The following is a 19,021-nucleotide window of genomic DNA, read 5'->3' on the forward strand; positions in this document are numbered from 1 at the left end:
CAACATCTCCCTGTCTGCTCTTCCTCAGAGCCATAGTGGCCCTATTTCCTAGTTCTTCCTCAATTTTTTCACCGTCTGTCCTATTGCTCCGGTGCCCACCCCCCTGACATACTAGTTTAAACCATCCCGTGTGACACTAGCAAACCTCGCGGCCAGGATGTTTATGCCTCTCCAGTTTAGATGCAACCCGTCCTTCTTATACAGGTCACGCCTGCCCCGGAAGAGCTCCCAGTGGTCCAGATAACTGAAACCCACCCTCCTACACCAGCTGTTTAGCCACATGTTTAGCTGCTCTATTTTCCTATTTCTAGCCTCATCGGCATGTGGCACAGGGAGTAATCCTGAGATTACAACCCTAGAGGTCCTGTCTTTTAACTTTCTGCCTAGCTCCCTGAACTCCTGCAGAAGGACCTCATCCCCCTTCCTGCCTATGTCGTTAGTACCAATATGTACCACGACCTCTGCCTGTTTGCCCTCTCCCTTCAGGATGCCCACTACCCGTTCTGAGACATCCTGAACTCTGGCACCAGGGAGGCAACATACCATCCTGGAGTCTCTTTCACATCCACAGAAGCGACTATTTTGTCCCTGGATATAGAGTCCCCTATGACTATTGCTCTTCTACGCTTTGACCCTCCCTGCTGAACATCAGAGCCAGCCGTGGTGCCACTACTCTGGCTGCTGCTGTTTTCCCCTGATAGGCTGTTCTCTCTCTCTCCCCCCCCCCCCCCCCCTCCCCCAGACAGTATCCAAAGGGGTATAACTGTTTGAGAGGGGGACAACCACAGGGGATTCCTGCACTAACTGCCTGCCCCTTCTGGTGGTCACCCATTTCTCTGCCTGCACCTTTGGTGTGACCACATTTATATAACTATCTATGACGCTTTCCTTCACCTGCATGCTCCTAAGTGCATCCAACTGCTGCTCCAACCGAATCATGCGGTCTGTAAGGAGCTCCAGGTGGGTGCACTCCAGGTGGGTGCACTATCTGCAGATGAAGCCATCCGGGAAGCTGGAAGCCTCCTGGACCTGCCACATCTCACAGTCAGAGCACTGCACGCCTCTAATTGACATTGCGTTAATTAATTAGTAAATTAAATTTTAAAAATCTAAAAAGTTACTGTCAACTATATGTTTCCGAGCACTAGATTTCTACTATAAATGTAAAAGCAAAATACAGTACTCCCCGATCTCTGGCTTGGATACCCCTCTAAATTATGATTAAGTAATTAATTAATTATGTTTAATTAGTTTAACAATGTTTAATTTTTAAATTTAGTGCAGATTCCCTGTCAGCCAATCAGGTCACAGCTTTCCTGTGATGTCACTTTTCAGTCCCCCCCCCCACTCAGTCGGATCACTCAGAATAGCAGAATATCTGTCACTTACCTGTTCCCAAGCGGCTCATCGGCTCTTCCCCTCTCACTCCTGAAAATGAAGGCCGCTGGAACCTGGGGGTAAGATTTTATATCATCTACCTTCCCAAGGTGCCCCTTGGTTTTCTCTCTGCTTCCCGGATTGCACTCTGGATCTCTCCCTGCTGATTACCAGTTACAAAGCCAAATAAAGGAACCAGAAGAAAAAGGGAAACAGCACCTCCTCCCACTCTGCACCGAATTACCACACTGCCCAAATTACCAAGTTCCATTTCCCACTCTGGCTGTGTCTCACTCAGGCTGTGTCTCCTTCACCAGTGCAAAGCACTGCAAAAGCGATAGCTAGAACTTTGTCCAATTGTGAATATCCATTTTCACCCTTTGTCAGCGTTCTAGATGCAAAACCAAATGTTTTTTTTGGACTCTGAACTTTTGTAACTTCCATTACTTGGAAAATACCACCCCTACACAGTGGGGTGAGGCATCGCATGACAGGAGAAGTTCCCCGTCTGGATCAAAATGGACTAGCAGATTTTTTGATCACAGCAGCACTTTCACATCTTAATCCGCCTTCTGTGCAGACTACCACTTCCATTTTGTTTCTTTGTGCAGAAGTAGGTACAGTGGAGTCAACACAGTAAACAGGTCTGGCAAAAACTTACATTTTAACTTATCAAATCTACAAGTTACCTGAGCTTGGCCACATTCTTGAGCTCATGATCCTTAACTGCTCAAACTTTCCCTTCCACAGGAGATTAGCCTTGTGCGGTGATTCTGTGGCCTGTCCATGCTCAGAGCCTGAAAAATACGCTAGTTCCACTTCAGATGCAATCCTGCCTCTGAAAACCTTTTTAAAACTTGATCCAGGTTGCTGAAGTGTTGCTCCTCAGTCTTTCCTGAAATTAAAATGTCCTCTAAGTAGACTGCAACATGAGGAACGCCTTTTAAAAGGTTGTCCATCGTCCTTTGGAAGATCACCAGACTGGAGGATACACCAGAATCTAAACAACTATACTTGAACTATCCTTGATGCGTGTTAATGGTCATGTACTGCTTCTCAAATAATCTAGCAAGATTTGTTGATTTGTGGGCCTGGCTCATGTCCAGTTTTGAAAATGTCCAGTTTTGAAAACGTCCCGTCTCGCCTCCTGCAAGGATTGAAAACAGATCTTCTACCCTCAGCATCGGGGGCAAATGTCCAGCTTGGAAAACTGATTTTTTAAATGAGATTCTGACTCCGTCTCACCAGCAGGTTTACACCCTTCCGGAAAGTAAACTATATATTTTTTTAAATTTAGAGTACCCAATTAAGGGGCAATTTAGTGTGGCCAATCCACCTATCCTGCGCATCATTGGGTTGTGGGGTGAGACCCACACAGACACGGGAGAATGTGCAAACTCCACACTGCCAGTGACCCAGGGCTAGGATCGAACCTGAATGGGCGCAATGATTCCTAGCCTTTGCAGCCACTCCAATTCCTCGTTACCTTTCATGGCGTAGGGCACTTTCCTCGGGTTGAAAAGCGAGGAGCAGCCCGAGGATCTACTAACAGTTTAACTGCAGTGCCCTACAACATACCTAGTTTGTCTTTGAAAACCTCAGGATATTTTTGAACAATGTCTTCTGTCACATTAGTGTGCTTTACCTCACCCCAGTTCAATTTAAACTAGTCTCTCGCCCTTTACTACCAGAAGCTGTGATCTTGCTTCTTGGCTGTTTATGCAATGTCTAATGTTCCAAGCAATGGTGTAGCCGTGCCAGTGTCCAAAGATTGATTCCTGCCTGAGTACGGTCTGGTGCCTGCTTAGAGCCCTAAAACTTCCTGAAGGTCTCCTCACTGATTACCGATGCAGAAGCTCCTGTGTCTACCAACATCTTGATTTTCTGCCCATCGACCTCCACTGTAGCATAAATAGGCTTCACACGCCAATCACTCAGATTAAACATGTAGTAATTGTGCTCCTCTGCCTTGTCTGAGCTTTCCAAGCAAAGCACCATTGACTGAGGCTTCCTTGCATTTGACGTTCCCTGCTCAGCCATCGACTTTCTCTTAGTACCCTGGCACCACTTCGCTAAATGCCCCTTCTTTTTGCACTGCTGACAAACAGCTTCTATAAATTACAATGATTCACGTACTGTGACCCTCTACACTTAAAACACTCCACTTTTTTTGCTTACAGCTTTTTATGTTTGATGCAGTGTACCTGCGTGCATGCTGCCATTGGCTTTCTGAATATCTTTTGCATTATTGGCAGCCATTTCCATGTCCTGCGAAATTTCTAGAGCCGCTTTAAGTGTAATTGTGGCTTTTCCCTAATAACTAGTCTGTCCTGAAGTATGTCTTCCCAAACTCTCAATGTTCAGAGAGCTGGCGCAATTCAGCAACAAAATTTAACTACAGACTCTCCTGTTTTCCGAAAATAACTGGAATTTAAAACGAGGTACAATTACTGAGGGTGGGATTGTGGTGATTCTGAACGAATGTAACTAAATCCGCAAATTAAACCTCTTCCCCCCCCCCCCCCCCGAAAGAAAATTCTCACTAGCTTGTAAGTCTTCACCCCACACACACTTAGGAGAATTGAGCACTTTCTGGCCTCGTCTGCAATCTCATCTCATTTGCCAAGAAAAAGTGGTCCAACCACATCTTCAGTCCAGTTCTTGCTCTCTTTCACAAATGCGCTGGTAGACCCAAACATTGCATTGTGTCTTCCGTCAGTAAACTTAGCAAAACTTTGTGTTGAATCTGCTGAAATTTGATAATTTTTATTCTCTTTGCCAAAATGATGTGGTAACTTGACGACAAAAAGTAGTCAAAACACATTAATCTTAAAGTTAAAGTTACCCTTCTTTAATATATAAAAATAGCGATGTTTTGAATAGAGTTTGGACTCAAAACTGGAGCAGCTAGTTAAACATCAAAATAACAGTAACAGAATAAAATTAGGACTAACGACAGTTGAATACGAATGTGCACCAGTAACTGCAGTTAATTATGTCACGGCACTTACTGATGACATCAACAATGTGTTATAAATAAGATATATAATAACACTCTTGTATCTTACGCCTTTGTGTAAAATCACTTCATAGGCCAATATTTACGGCTGCCCCATCTCCTTTAATTTAGCTGTGGAATGCAAGTTCACTTATGTATGCTCATGTTGGTTCACATATGAGCAGTGATTGGTGTGTGTATATGGTTTGCTGTTAGTTTTTCCAAATGTTTTAAGGCTGACTAAGGTAGTACCCATTAAATGGTAACGGTTTTGCACTGCTGTAATGGAGAGGATGGTGAGTTTGTAGCAGTGTATTTTTCTTTGGCCTTGACTTGATGGTGCAAAATAACACCGGGGATCAAGTGATGATCCTTTTGGCACTTTATTTTTCTATTCTGGGTTAAATATTGAGCTTCTTGCTGATTCTTCAGCGTTTAACAAGATTTAAAATTAAGTCTGATTGTTGTGCAGTTTGCAATCCAGGTGGTGTGATGATGGAGAAAGATTAGTTGCTGAATGGGACCTGAAGTGAGAATTTTATATAACTGGTACCATGGAACTAATTCTTTTCTTTTTGATCGGTATTACCAGGACATGCAGAACTCCTTTTGAAATATTGGTGAAATTATGTTGGATAATTGTTTTATTGGACAAGTGACGAAAGCGTGGCAATTCATTAAGTTCACATCCGTGATCATGTGTGCTTCACTACACTTCAGCTAAACACAGTAATGGGACAGTGCTGGTGTGTTAAACCTTTTTTACTTTTACTGGAAGTGTTATATGCAATCAAATATTTAATGGGAGCAACTGGATCTTGCCCTTTTGACATGGATTCTAATTTTAGTTTGCATTACCATAACTGTCTGAAAGGACAGGAAGCAGGTTTGCCCGAAGAGGTTCTAACTACAGGGGGATGGCTCTTCTAGCATAAGTTGTGGGCGGCACGGTAGCACAGTGTTTAGCACTGTGGCTTCACAGCGCCAGGGTTCCAGGGTCGATTCTCGGCTTGGGTGACTGTGCGGAGTCTGCATGTTCTCCCCGTGTCCGCGTGGGTTTCCTCCGGGTGCTCCGGTTTCCTCCTACAAGTCCCGAAAGGCGTGCTGTTCGGTGAATTGGACATTCTGAATTCTCCCTCTGTGTATCCGAATAGGTGCCGGAATGTGGCGACTAGAGGATTTTCACAGTAACATCATTGCAGTGATGTCTACTTGTGACAATAAAGATTATTCTAAGTTGCCGTCAGGTTTTCCATCCTTTTTCAGGACAATGTTCATGGCATACACACCATGCTTTTTCCATATGATTGTGTAAGGAATCTTGGATTTGTACACCAGATCTCATTGCACCATGTTATGATATGTTATTTTATGCAAGAGCAACTGGATAGAGAAGAAGTACCTGAGGGTGAGGAAAAATCTGCACTAGTTAGCCGCTGTCTGTTTCAACAGAATCAACGTTTTATGGATTTTTGCATTTGTGCCATTATTGGTGTCCCAATAAATTGTTTGTTAAGACATTTGAAACTTTTTTCTGAAAGATAAGCGTGTGTTTATTCTTTCAAGAGATATGGACATTGCTGGCTAGGTCAGTAATTATTGCCCATCACTAATGGAGGAGATGCTGAGCTTCTGCCGAAAAGCGCTGCAATCCACGTGGTGCTGTTGGGAAGGGAGTTCCAAGATTGGTGACTTACTGAGGACTTTTTACCAACACTCGCTTTTTCTCTCTCGCTTTCATCTTACTCTTTCCTTTCCCCAACAGCATTGTCCACCTGGGCATACTGCTCTGAAACTTTCAGTAAGGTAGCAGTGGGGAGGATGTTTGTCTGGGGTGACACCAGTGTTGTCCCTTTTCGAGACCAAGTGCTCACTTTGTGAAGAAATTAGAGGTACAGTGTTCCAATGTGATCGTGTACATTGGCTCCCCAGTTAAAAATGACTTTCCACATCTTACAAAATATCTGCAGTCTGTGTTTAGCTTGTGACTTTCATGAAACTAAAATTAATGGAGCCTAATTAGAGAAGGGGAAAGAGTGACCCAAATTCCAGTTTTTACTGTAACAATTGAACAAACCGCTCTGCACACTGAAGCCAAGGACACTGATGTGTTGACAAAACGTCTCTCATACGAGAATTGACATGTTCTGGTGTCATTCTAGTTGATCTTACACTAGGGGTGCTATCTTAAAATGCAGCTCTCTAAGACCATATTAAACTAGTCTTTGCTCTGTCTGATAGGTTGTGTTTAGCACAATACAGTATTTCAATGCAAATACAGTATATAAAAAAAGGTTATTGCTCAGTAACTAAATACACCATCTGTTTAGCTCCCCGTGTTCCAAGGAGGATGAAGTTCACCCCAAGGTTGCAGGGGTTGTGCACACATGCTTCAAGCAATGCCATCTATTACAACTAGCTGAGATTGGACGCCATTGGCATTTTCTGAAAAGCTGGAATAGGTGAATAAATCCGTCTCCTACAGACTTTCACTATTGTACTATTTAAACCTGATGCAATTAATTCTCGGACATTTTTGCATACAAGTGATTAGCGTCGTGCTGCTTAATTTAGCAGCAGGATGTTTGTGCTTCGTGCGTTGTGAATGTTGGTGGCGTTGATGCAGCTACTCTTAAGGAGTATGAGTGTGTGTTTGTGTGAATATTCTGCATGATCCTGCATTACTGTCCAAAGATTTCAAAGGAGTTATTGTTGCCCACAATAGCAAAAGCTAGCAGCTAATTAGTGGCTCATTGCTGAGAAGAGTGTGCTTTGAATTGTAAGCTGGGAATTGGTCGAACGCTGAATGTCAAACTCACTGGGGGTCAGTCTGCCGCCATATTTGTTTCTGTAGAGGGAGCAGCTGTCTCGTGTGGCTTTTATTTTCCCCCACCCTCCTTTCTAGTTTTAGATTTTTTTTTCTGTTGCCATTCGTGCTCCTGTTTTACGCAAGTTTGCATTTATGATTTTAGTCTGGAATGTTGACTACCTATGTTTTAAAGTGACGGGGACAGTGAAGTGGCAGAGGTAGCTAAGGCAGGCTCGCGTGAATTGTGATTTGCGCATAATTTTTATCTTGAATTCCTAAGCTCCTAGGGTGAAGCATATTCGGTACGTCTACTTATCTGCGGTGAGTAGTCTGCTCCTAATTCCGTGGAATTTAAAAAAAAAAACCCTCCTTGGTTAAATTCTTTGCTCTTAGCTCCGTGACTGCTGGTGCCGGAATCTACGACAAAACTGCAAAGGTCACGTTCATTGCTGCAGTAACCATTCACTGTGCTCCATTGTTTGGCATCCACACGGGAAGCTGCAGCTGCCTTTGGCCTTCAGAATGTGTGAGATGGCCGTTTGCAGGAGGAATGCTTTGTTCCAGTAGGTGCTGTGTACTATTAACATGCTAATGCAGGTTACGCTTGCTGTTTCTCCACTTGAACTTGATAGACACAGTTTTTGGTATCTAGCCTGTCTGGTTAAAAGTTATCTTTTCATATGAAGGCCTGCAGTGCACTGCGTTTTTGTTTGTGTTGCTTTTAAAATAAATCTTAGTTTTTAATTAATACTCTGCCAAGAAAAGACATGGTATTTCTCCCACAGTTAAGCTACCAGTGAAATGCTGTGCTGCGACTTTGGATGGGGCAGTGTTCTTGTGCCCAGCTGGGGAAGGATGACGTGCACTTGGAACAAAAATTGTACCTCAGGTACCTTTCCACTTGTTCCATTCTGATCTCGAGTGCGGCATGCAAATGTACACTATGTGGGTTTTGAGAGCAATTTGGTACTGCAATAGTGTGTCTTTCCTCACCTCCTACCTTCCTCTTATAGGGTAGAGCCGTGGCGTGTGATGGACTTGGTGTTTTTCTGAATCCGTGTTTATTCGATTTTTAAAATCTATTCTGTGAATAATCCATAGGGATTATGAAAAAATGCCTTGGCATAACTTTGTAAATTCAGAATTTGGTGCATGTATCTTGTCTCTGATATAGATGGCACATCAGTAACAAAATTAATTTAATCTTCAATAAATGCAAAAGAATACATTACAGATATGTATGCTGTAGTGAATGCTTCCTGAACTGGACTTGCCCACATAGTGCCCAATTTCTTTGTATCATGGTGGTAGTGGAATGTTTCAAAAGTGTATTTCCGAGCTGTTGAATTTAGCGGATCTGGCTGACCTGGCTGCATCAGACCCAAGTTTGAGAAACTTGAATGAATGCACACTATTGACACCAGCATTATCTGGCCCTAAAATCCAGCTGCTTTGGGACTAGATCCATAATGCAAAACTGTCTTGACTTTCACACCAGGATGGACATCACTAGGTTACAGAAATGTTAATTGCACAATGCCATACTGGTGAAGTCTGTGCTCGGACAGTAGTAAATTGAAGGGGTGGAGGTTAGGTTGATCTTAGATTAGGATAAGTGGTTGGCAGAACATTGTGGACCGAAGGCTGCACTGTTCTATGTTGTGTTCTAGCTGACTAGGCTCTGTTCTCTAAAATTCCCTCCTTAAATTTCTTCATCTCTATCCTTTTAAGATGCTTCTTAAAAACCTTGTTCTTTGACCAAACCTTTGGTCATCTGTGCAAATATCATGTTATGTGGCAATGTGTCAAATATTATTTGATAATGCTCTTGTGAAACTCCACAGCAGAAGGCTGTGGAGGCCAAGTCACGGAGTGTCTAAGGCAGATAGACCGGATTAATAAGGGGATCAGGGGTTACAGGGAGAAGGCAGGCGAATGGGGATGAGAAAAATGTCAGCTATGATCGAGGAGCAGACTTGACGGGCTGAATGGCCTAATTCTGTTCCTATATCTTATGGGACATTTTACTATGTTAAAAGTACCATATAAATGCAAGTTATAGTTGTGCTTTGGGTGGAGTGAGACTGACCCGAGTTGGTGCAAAATAGATAAAACCTCGCATATGGCTGCTAGCCCTAATGTGAGGATGTTTTGAGACTCCCATCGGTCCTTTAAAGTCACAGGCCTTCCAGGGGTCAGCTCCAACACATCCAACCTGTGGATAAAAGGGATGAGAAAGCAGTTTCCAGATTTACAATGCATTTGTTAACTGTAGAAAACTGTAGTCAGTTGATCCTGTACTTTTTTATTGAACAGACTTGAGGGGATGAATGGTCTAATATTAATGATGCACCCTTTAATATTTTGCTTTGTTTATCAAATTCTATCTGGGATTGTGATTGACTAGGCTTCATTGTGACTTAAAGGATCCGTTGAAATTTTAAAAAAAACTTTCATCATGGGGAAGGAGAAAAAGGAAGAAAATCAGTCTTGTTTCCTACGGTCACATGATCAGTGCTGAAAATTAGTTGAAGAATGCTTTTTTTTCTGGTTATGAGGGAAGAGTTACAAATACAGTCTTAGCACCAACAGAATTGAGATGAAGTTCCTCGTATGGTCCTGCCCTTCTGAGTGAGTGGGGGTCAGCACGAGTGTGTGGGAAGATGCATCAACAGTTTAGTGATTTTGATGTCTTGATCTTCGGCAAATCTTTATTTTTATTGGCTGAGTTTGAAGCCAGCTATTCAAATGGTAATTCCCTCCACCCTGAAGAATAGGCAAGGAATAGGCTATTGAAATCTTTTGAACTTAAATATTGAGGGGCTAATGTATTGGTATAAGGTTAAACTGAAAACACAATGAGTGAGTAAGGAAAGGGTGAATAGAAAGAAAACAGAATAAGTGGTACGTTTGTATGAGATGGTATTTAGCATTTTAGTTTGATTGTACTCTTAATGTACTGTTAAAACTGTGCTGATTTAAATTGAAGTCTATTTGTTTGTCTATGAGCTGGCAACTTAGGATGTGGCTTGGTTTAGAGGCTGGGAGCTTTTCTGTGAGCCAGCCAGTAATAATAGTAATAATCTTTATTGTCACAAATAGGCTTACATTAACTCTAAAATGAAGTTACTATGAAAAGTTTCGAGTCACCACATTCTGGCGCCTGTTCAGGTACACTGAGGGAGAATTCAGAATATTCAATTCCCCTAACAGCACGTCTTTCGGGACTTGTGGGAAGAAACCGGAGCACCCGGACCAGACACACAGACACAGAGAACGTGCAAACTCCTCACAGACAGCGACCCAAGCAGGGAATCACATATGGGACCTGGGAGATGTGAAGCAACAGTGCTAATCACTGTGCTACCGTGCTGCAGTCCAAGAATTTAAAAATTTGTCACTGATCTTATAGGCCTAACATCCACTAGTTTACACAAAGCCACGCTGTTTAGTTTACACAAAGTTGGTTAAAAGGTATGTCAAGTTAATCTGTAAGTGTTCCTGAGGCTTTGGATGCTTAAAGCAGCATCGGGCAGTAAACTCTCTAGTAGCACTTTCTCGAGTGAAGATGGTATTTTATGTTTTTAGTTTTATTCATAACGTTCCCATGCACTTTGATGCTTTCATTCCAAAAGCATGTTATAGCCAATGAAGTTCTGTCGTTGGTTTCAGGCAGAAAATGGTCTCAATGAGATAATGGCTTGTTAATCTATAATGGTAGTTAGTTTAGGGGGTACATGTTGGCCAAGACTTCAGGGGAATTCTGTTGTTTTTTGAATTGTCATTAATCAACCTGCCTAAGTTTGTGTGTTCGGGACCTGGTTTTGGATTTGAAGCCCAGACTTTCTGAATAAGATGAAAATGTTACTATTAAGCTGAGCTGATATTTTGTTTATATTACAATGTTATCCAAATCCATCTTTTGACCAAACCAGCAAATGCAATAATTTGATTGCTAAGCATATTTATTAATTTTCCATCAAAATCGCATCGATACCCAAACTGCAGGAAGGCAGCTCTTCAGTGGGAGTAATGTGTAATTGTGTTCTTTTCTTAGGTTTTTCCTGCTCAAAGACGGTCTGCCTTGGACTCAAACCAGCAACACATCAATGTTCGAGGTATGTCAATGGCTACTAACAACACAATGACCCCTAACCCCCTGGCTTCGCAGCGGCTTACCTTGTCCCTGGCCTGTAGTTTTCAGTGGGACATTTAAACTCACCTGTTTAAAAAAAACAAACGGCTGTGTTCTCAGTCACTCTGCTTCTTGAGCATTTCGCACTAGAGCCAGGGAACTACTATGCTGCTTGAATCTCACCCGGCCTGAGTCAGGACGGTTGGGCAAGACAAGAACTTTAAGTGCAGATAAGTTGGTATGGAGTGGCAATCCACCACTGATTGCCACTCTGTGAAATATATGGCCCATTAACTATAAGCCTCAACTGCTGTGTTGGCATTGGCATTTGGAGTATTGGTTAGTCCAAAATCTTACAACATCCTGTCCTTGAACAATGAACCACCTAACATTGCGATTAACATTTGGGTTTCCAAATTTGTGCCTTGTCCAGATAGGACGTATTGAGCTCAATATGAAGGTTAAAAGTATGCGACTTACATAGCTTAATAATCTTTATTATTGTCACAAGTAGGCTTACATTAACACTGCAATTAAGTGAAAAGCCCCTCGTCGCCACACTCCAGCCCCTGTTTGGGTACACTGAGGGAGAATTCAGAATGTCCAATTCACCTAACAAGCACATGTTTCGAGACTTGAGGGAGGAAACCGGAGCTCCCGGAGGAAACCCACGCAGGCACGGGGAGAACGTGTAACCTCCGTACAGATAGTGGCCCAAGCCGGAAATAAAACCTGGGACCCTGGCGCTGTGAAGCCACAGTACTAACCACTGCTACCGTGGCACCCACTGTGCTACCGTGCTGCCCTTTTGCTGGTGATACTGATAGTTACGAAGAGGATCCTGTGGCATAGTATGAAACAAACATTTTGCCTCCTGTGCAAATTCTCCTTGGGCATAGTGGTACTGTTGCATAAGTTAACTTAGTGGCAGTGTTAACACTGGACAGTTTACTTTCTTAACACTGCTCTGAGGTGCATTAACGTAAATATTTAAAATATATAGTTTTATTGTGAAAATTTTTCATTATAACACAGTATAACCACAACACAGAATAAATACAATTTCAAACTTCTCCTTCCCAAGACCATCAGCCCCCCACATCTGACGTTGACTTACTCTCAGAAATAGGAAATGAAAGGCTACCATCTCTAGTGGAGCCCTTCTGCCGACCCCCTCCTAACTCTAAAACTCCGTATGATCACTTGACCAGGACGAAGAAGTGGGCGGAAGCAGTCGTCTTCCCAAGTAATTTCCTCCTGCTCGCCAACAACTCTGGTGTTGGGGCAAGTGAGTACTGGCGGTCAAGGATGGAATCCACCAACCTCTGCCTCTCTACCCTTTCACTGTTCTCTTTATATGCCTTATCGGAGATTATCTCTTCCCTCCCGGGCAGCATGGTAGCACAAGTGGCTAGCACTGTGGCTTCACAGTGCCAGGGTCCCAGGTTCGATTCCCTGATGGGCCACTGTCTGTGTGGTGTCTGCACGTTCCCCTTGTGTCTGCGTGGGTTTCCTCCGGGTGCTCCGGTTTCCGCCCACAGTCCATATACGTGCAGGTCAGGTGGATTACCCATGATAAATTGCCCTTAGTGTCCAAAAAGGTTAGGAGGGCTTATTGGGTTACGGGGATAGGGTGGAAGTGAGGGCTTAAGTGGGTCAGTGCCGACTCGATGGGCCAAATGACCTCCTTCTACACTGTATGTTCTATATTCTCCCCCGAATGACCGCCTTCAGAGCTTCCCACAACGTGGAAGGCAAAATATTCTCATGCCTATTAAAATCAATGTACTACCTAATGGCGGAGGAGACCCTCTCTCAAAATCCCTTGTCTGCCAGCAAATTGTGTCCAACCTCCACGGGGGAGGGAGGGGGGGGGGATTGCTCTCTGTCTCCCCCCCCAACACACACACACACACATTAATTAAGACTGCCAGAGTATGTACCAACGACCCACGAACAATCATACCTCCTGTTTGGATGCACTAAAATTTTAGCCGCCAAAAAAGATTATCTTTTATTAACCAAAACCGCAGCCCGGTCCCTACCTTCAAATCCTGAATGCAATACTTGTCCCAACCAGTCCTTCCATAATGTTGTCCGATCCTTGATCTGTAAATGGGTCTCCCGCAAAAACACCACATCAGCATTCAAACTCTTGAGGTGCGCAAACACCCTCGATCCTTTTACCGGACTTGTTCAACCCCGTTACATCCAAGCGATCAGGTAAACCATATAGTCAACCACTGCCTCTCTTCTTCTTCTCTCCCCCCCCCCCCCCCCCCCCCCCCCCCGGAACCAGAGTCAGCGATTCCCACCATGTGGGGTAGTCTAGCAACTATTCAGAGCCGAAGCCAGACCCACCCAAGATGCCCACCAAATCCCCCAATAGAACAACAAAGTAAAAAGTTATAGTCACCGTCGGAAAACTAACCCTCTTTTTTTCCCCCGCCCACACCACCTCCCATCAAACCGCACCCAAATGAACAAGCAAACAGCAACAAGGCAAACAAAGTCACCAGCCGCCTCCCCCCATCCTTAACCCAAAACAAAAATCCTAACTCATCCTTAAACTCCTCCTCGCAGTATGAGCTGCAGTTGCAGCTAGCAGGGCGACCCCTGCTCAGCGTAAAAACAAAACAACTAACCAAAACACCAACCAGCCCCCCACCCATATCCAACTTTAATATTTGAAGAAAGAAGAACAATACCCATCCCACAAATCCACAGTAAAATTACAAGTGCAAACATCAAAGGGACCCCAACAAATTGCAAATATCACATGCCCACCCCCAAACAGACATCTCCCAACAGACTCATTCACAGTTTGCTCGATCCCAGTCCATGCTTCTGCACAAATGCTTCTGCATCCTCTGGTGCATTAAAATAGTTATGTTTCTATTTGTAAGTTACTCTGAGGCACGCAGAGTATACCATGCCAAATCAAGCATTGTTCCTGCACAACACAAACACAGCCACGGCCTTGTTGAATGTTGGACGCCATTTAGCCAGCTCCCCCTCCCACATCCTAATGGCGTGGCCCTCCCATCTATAGCCCCCGGTGGTCCTTTGCCTGCTGCAGGACTCTTTCCTTTTCTTGGAACTGAAAAGTGCTCTATGATCGCCCACAGTGGTTCACCTGAGCAACTTGTGGGGCCCAATTCGGGAGGGGATGCTATTCCACCCTCCCCCACCACCTTCCTAAACATCTGAATCATATAATTTGATAGGTTTGGACATTCCGGGCAGCACAGTGGCACAGTGTTTAGTACAGCTTCTTCCGGTGCCGAGGTCCCAGGTTCAATCCCAGATCTGGGTCACTGTCCATGTGGAGTTTGCACATTCTCCCCGTGTTTGTGTTGGTTTCGCCCCCACAACCCGAAGATGTGCAGCCACGCTAAATTGCCCCTTAATTGAAAATAATGAATTGGACACTCTAAATTTATTTAAAAAAAATAAAGGTTTGTACCTACCAGACCCTCTGGCAGCCCTACGATTTTCCAGTTCTGCGTTCTGGAGCTGTTCTCCAGATCGTCCACCGTGGCCCTTCGTGCCTTGTTATTCCTGGCCACCTCTACCATCTCTGCTTCCAGGGAGGTAATCTGGTCACTGCCTCGAAAGACCGTGTCCTGTAGCATCATGCCTTGTGCCTTTATCGGCTGGTCCATTTCTGCCAAGGCTACAAGGATAGGGGACAGGGCCCCTTCGATTCCTCTGTCAAGGTCCTTCGAGACAGCATGTCGTTATTTCAGGTTCCACCGCCAAGATGCCTGTGAGCATCCCGAAGGTGAGCAGAGTGGCCAAAGTCGCAGCAGGAACCTCCAGCATTTTCTCAGCAGACGAAGCTTTCAAAGACAATTATTTACTTTTCTGCTGCCTGGTTTTGTACTTATTGGACACTCCTTTTATGTGGTACTCTTATCCCAAGCTCCACCCCAAATCACCCCCAAAACACAATTGAAAATCAAAGTACTCTGGCGGGAGCTACCTCGTGTGTGACTGCTCTCTGCATGCCGCCACCGGACGACTTAACTCTTTATTTGGAAAGCATTTTAATTTTGTAATTCTGACAGCCATTATGTAAGAAACTATTTTGAAAGTGGTTGTGATTCATGTTTGTACTGTAACTGTGGTATAGTTCCCAGAAATGGTTTTCTCGTTATAATTTGTTTGATTCTTAACCCTTAGTTTAGAGGTAATAGGTGGCTGTGGAGGTCACTAATATCATTCCGTATGAAATCAAATAAAATATTAGTATGGCATAAATTGTTTATAAAATCTGAAATTACATAAAATAGGATGTTTCCCCTTTGTGGAGGAACTAGAGGGGACACAGTTGAAAAGTGTCTCCGTTTCAAGATGGAGAGAAGCGAGTAGACTGGTCATTGAAGTTATTCAACGATGAGTTTGATGGATTTTTGATAAAGAGAGTTGTGGGTTATGGAGGCAGACAGGAAAGTTTAAGACCACATTATCTTATTGAATGATGTATCAGGTTTGAAGGGCTCAAGTGCCAACTCTTGCTTTGAAGTCTTATGATCCTAAAGTCTGAGGGATTATTAGACGGAAGAGAAGGCAGGAGAGTGATGGAACAGGTACAGAAAAGACACACTGGAAGGAATGAGTGATTGCAGCTAAAAGAAAACATGCATTTTTACATACAACATCATTTCAGAAAGTTAAGTCAAAGGTTAATTCTAAGGTTAGAAAACTGATAACTTGGTTATGCCTTAGCATGAGCAGAATAAAGGGGGTAATTACGTATAATGTTTTCACTATTATTATAACATGGGATGCTTCATCACATCTCTTGAGTCAGAAGCTATGATTTTAAAAAGAAATAGATGAGCAATTGAAGTTGGAAAATATGAAATCATCTGTAGATAGAACAGAGGAAAGTAAATAAAATTGAATGGTTAATGCCAGTGTAACTGCAATAGGCCAAATGTCTTTGAACGATGAAGGCTAGTTAAACATCCTTTAATCTCTCAAAAATGAGTAATTGAGGCACAGAGGCCATTCAGCTCATCAGGCCCATGCCAGTACTTTGTAGAGCAGTTCAGTCCCCGCTGTATCCCTGAAGCCCTCAAAGTTTATTTTCAAGTGTTTGGAAAACAAAGGTAATTTTAAGGGATTTATGTGGTAAGCATTAGAAATAAGGTGAGGGGGTGGGGGGCTGTGTGGTGATCTATGCACGGGAGTGGCTGCGTTCTTGTGAGCTTTGGCTCTACTTGTTTTTAATCCTTTATTTTATCCTAGTGGTGCACTTTTCAAATTTGTCTTTTGTTTTGGGATACATATCTTTTTTTTAATAAACAATTTTATTGAGGTAGTTTTTGGCTTTGTACACAGTTACAGACATCAACAGAAAAAAAGCAAAAAAGGCAAAAATGTGCAAACATCCACGCACATTCAATACTTCAACCGTAACGTACTGCACAAGCCCGCTCCTCTCCCACCGGTACTACCCGCCATTTTATCCCTCCTACTCTACTCTATACACCCCCCCCCACCCCCACCCCAACCCCCTGCTGACGCTCACTCTCCTGCAAAGAAGTCCATAAATGGTTGCCACCTTCGGGCAAACCCCTGTACAGATCCCCTCAAGGCGAACTTAATTTTTTCCATACCCAGGAAACTCGACATGTCCGCAAGCCACAACTCCGTCTTCGGGGGCTTTGAGTCCCTCCATGCCAATAGTATTCGTCGCCGGGCTATCAGGGAAGCAAAAGCCAAAACATCGGCCTCTTTCTCCCCTGGACTCCCGGGTCTTCCGAAACCCCAAAAATTGCCACCCCTGGACCCATCGCCACCCTTGTTTTTAGCACCCGGGACATGACACCCGCAAATCCCTCCCAGTACCCCCTAAGTTTAGGGCATTCCCAAAACATGTGAACGTGGTTCGCTGGTGCTCCTGCGCACCTAGCGCATTTGTCCTCTATCCCAAAGAATTTGCTCATCCGAGCCACTGTCATGTGGGCCCGGTGAACGACCTTAAATTGAATCAGGCCGAGCCTGGCACATGTTGCGGTCTTTGGGATATGTATCTTGCACTGCGTGTCTCGTTGATCCTGTTTGGAGTTTTAGGAACATAGAAAATAGAAGCAAGAGGAGGCCATTCGGCCCTTGGGCCTGCTCTGCCATTCATTCTGATCATAGCTGGTAATACACTATTCTGCCCCCCCCCCCCCCCCTTTAGCTCCAAGGGTTATTTCTAATTCCTTCTTGAAATTACACAACAATTTGTGATAAGGAGCGGATTAAATTGTGGAGAATCCTCATTTGACCATGGTGTTTGAAGTGGGCTAGGGTGGTAACTAGTTTGTGCAGTGATGTTGTTGCTAGTGAATGGGCTTTCGCTTCAGCGATGATGCGTGCATCGGGATGATGGTCGCCATTAACTTTGTTGTTCTGGATGACTATCTTGGCTCCGTGTGCAGGTCTTTTGAGCTGAGGAATTGCAAGGTATCCATAGGAGAATGGTGGAGGCGCAGGAGGGAACCCTTGTTTTCTACAGAGCACTTTCAGTTGGTTGTGATTTTGCTGTGCAGTGTGTCGTCTATCCTGACAGGTTCGGGAGGTAGTGGCCTGACTAGGAATGTCCATGAACCCGGAAAGTGGGAGGCAAGTTCCCGACTGAGTTTAAAAATTGGCAGCCATGCTTTAGTAATTTTAATCTGGAGGTTGGTGTATCAGGTTCAACAGAGCACAGTGTGTCGAGGCCTGGGCCAGTGGCACTATATTATTGTCTTCTCTATGCTCGTCGTGAGGGGTTGGAGGCAGCTGATCATATTGAGTCATCCTGCCCTGGCCAGAGCCTAGGCTGTGGATCGCTTGAGCGCAGGGCACCGGCATGGTGGAAGTGAAGGTGTACTAGCAAAAGCCATATCGGAGTCAATTATGTGAAATATCGTCTCTATCAATGGCCCAGGCAGATTATGTATCTTGAGAAAGGACTGGGTTCCTTCAACTTTTCTTTGAGATTGGGGCGTTTTTATGGGTCCCTTTTCTTTCTCCTTGGAGCATTAGAATCGGAGGAATTGAGTGGAGGTGATTTGTTGCAGAGCGAGACTGTTTTCTATGCCTCTACATTGTTGGAGCCTTTGAGCAAATAGCTGTAAATGGGTGGGATAAAGTCAGGCTGCAGGGTGATCAGGGATGGGAATTAACATCCGGGGTGTTCAGTATTTAGAAAGCAAAGACAAAAAGGAAAGACAGAGGAGTTGCATTGCTGGTTATAGAGAAAACGATGTGGAATCAGTATGGGTAGAGCTGAGAAACACTAAGGGGCAACAAACATTAGTGGGGATTGTATATAGATCCCCAAACTGTAATGTTGATATTGGGAATGACAATAAACTCTGAGATGCATGCGGTCCTAGATCTTGTCCTGTGTAATGAGACAGGATTGATTCATGATCTCATAGTTAGGGATCCTCTCGGAAGGAGCGATCACAATATGGTGGAATTTAAAATACAGATGGAGGGTGAGAAAGTAAAATCAAATACTAGTGTTTTGTGTTTAAACAAAGGAGATTACAAGGGGATGAGAGAAGAACTAGCTAAGGTAGACTGGGAGCTAAGACTTTATGGTGGAACAGTTGAGGAACAGTGGAGAACCTTCCAAGCGATTTTTCACAGTGCTCAGCAAAGGTTTATACCAACAAAAAGGAAGGACGGAAGAAAGAGGGAAAATCGACCGTGG

General features: G+C 43.9%; 1 protein-coding gene across 3 annotated transcripts in view; it reads left to right on the forward strand.

Annotated features, from left to right (window-relative positions):
- The window catches only part of dicer1 (dicer 1, ribonuclease type III), a 174,222-nt gene that overhangs the window by 33,694 nt on the left and 121,507 nt on the right, over nt 1-19,021 (forward strand). For 2 of the 3 annotated variants that reach the window (XM_038822311.1, XM_038822319.1), the window contains exon 2: nt 11,242-11,302. The gene's annotated coding sequence lies outside the window, so the exon portion shown is untranslated. Of the gene's footprint in view, nt 1-7,958; nt 8,074-11,241; nt 11,303-19,021 lie in introns of those variants that run through there. The other variant, XM_038822325.1, reaches the window with a different exon arrangement.

Source organism: Scyliorhinus canicula, chromosome 2 (assembly GCF_902713615.1).
Source record: "Scyliorhinus canicula chromosome 2, sScyCan1.1, whole genome shotgun sequence".
NCBI lineage: Eukaryota > Metazoa > Chordata > Chondrichthyes > Carcharhiniformes > Scyliorhinidae > Scyliorhinus > Scyliorhinus canicula.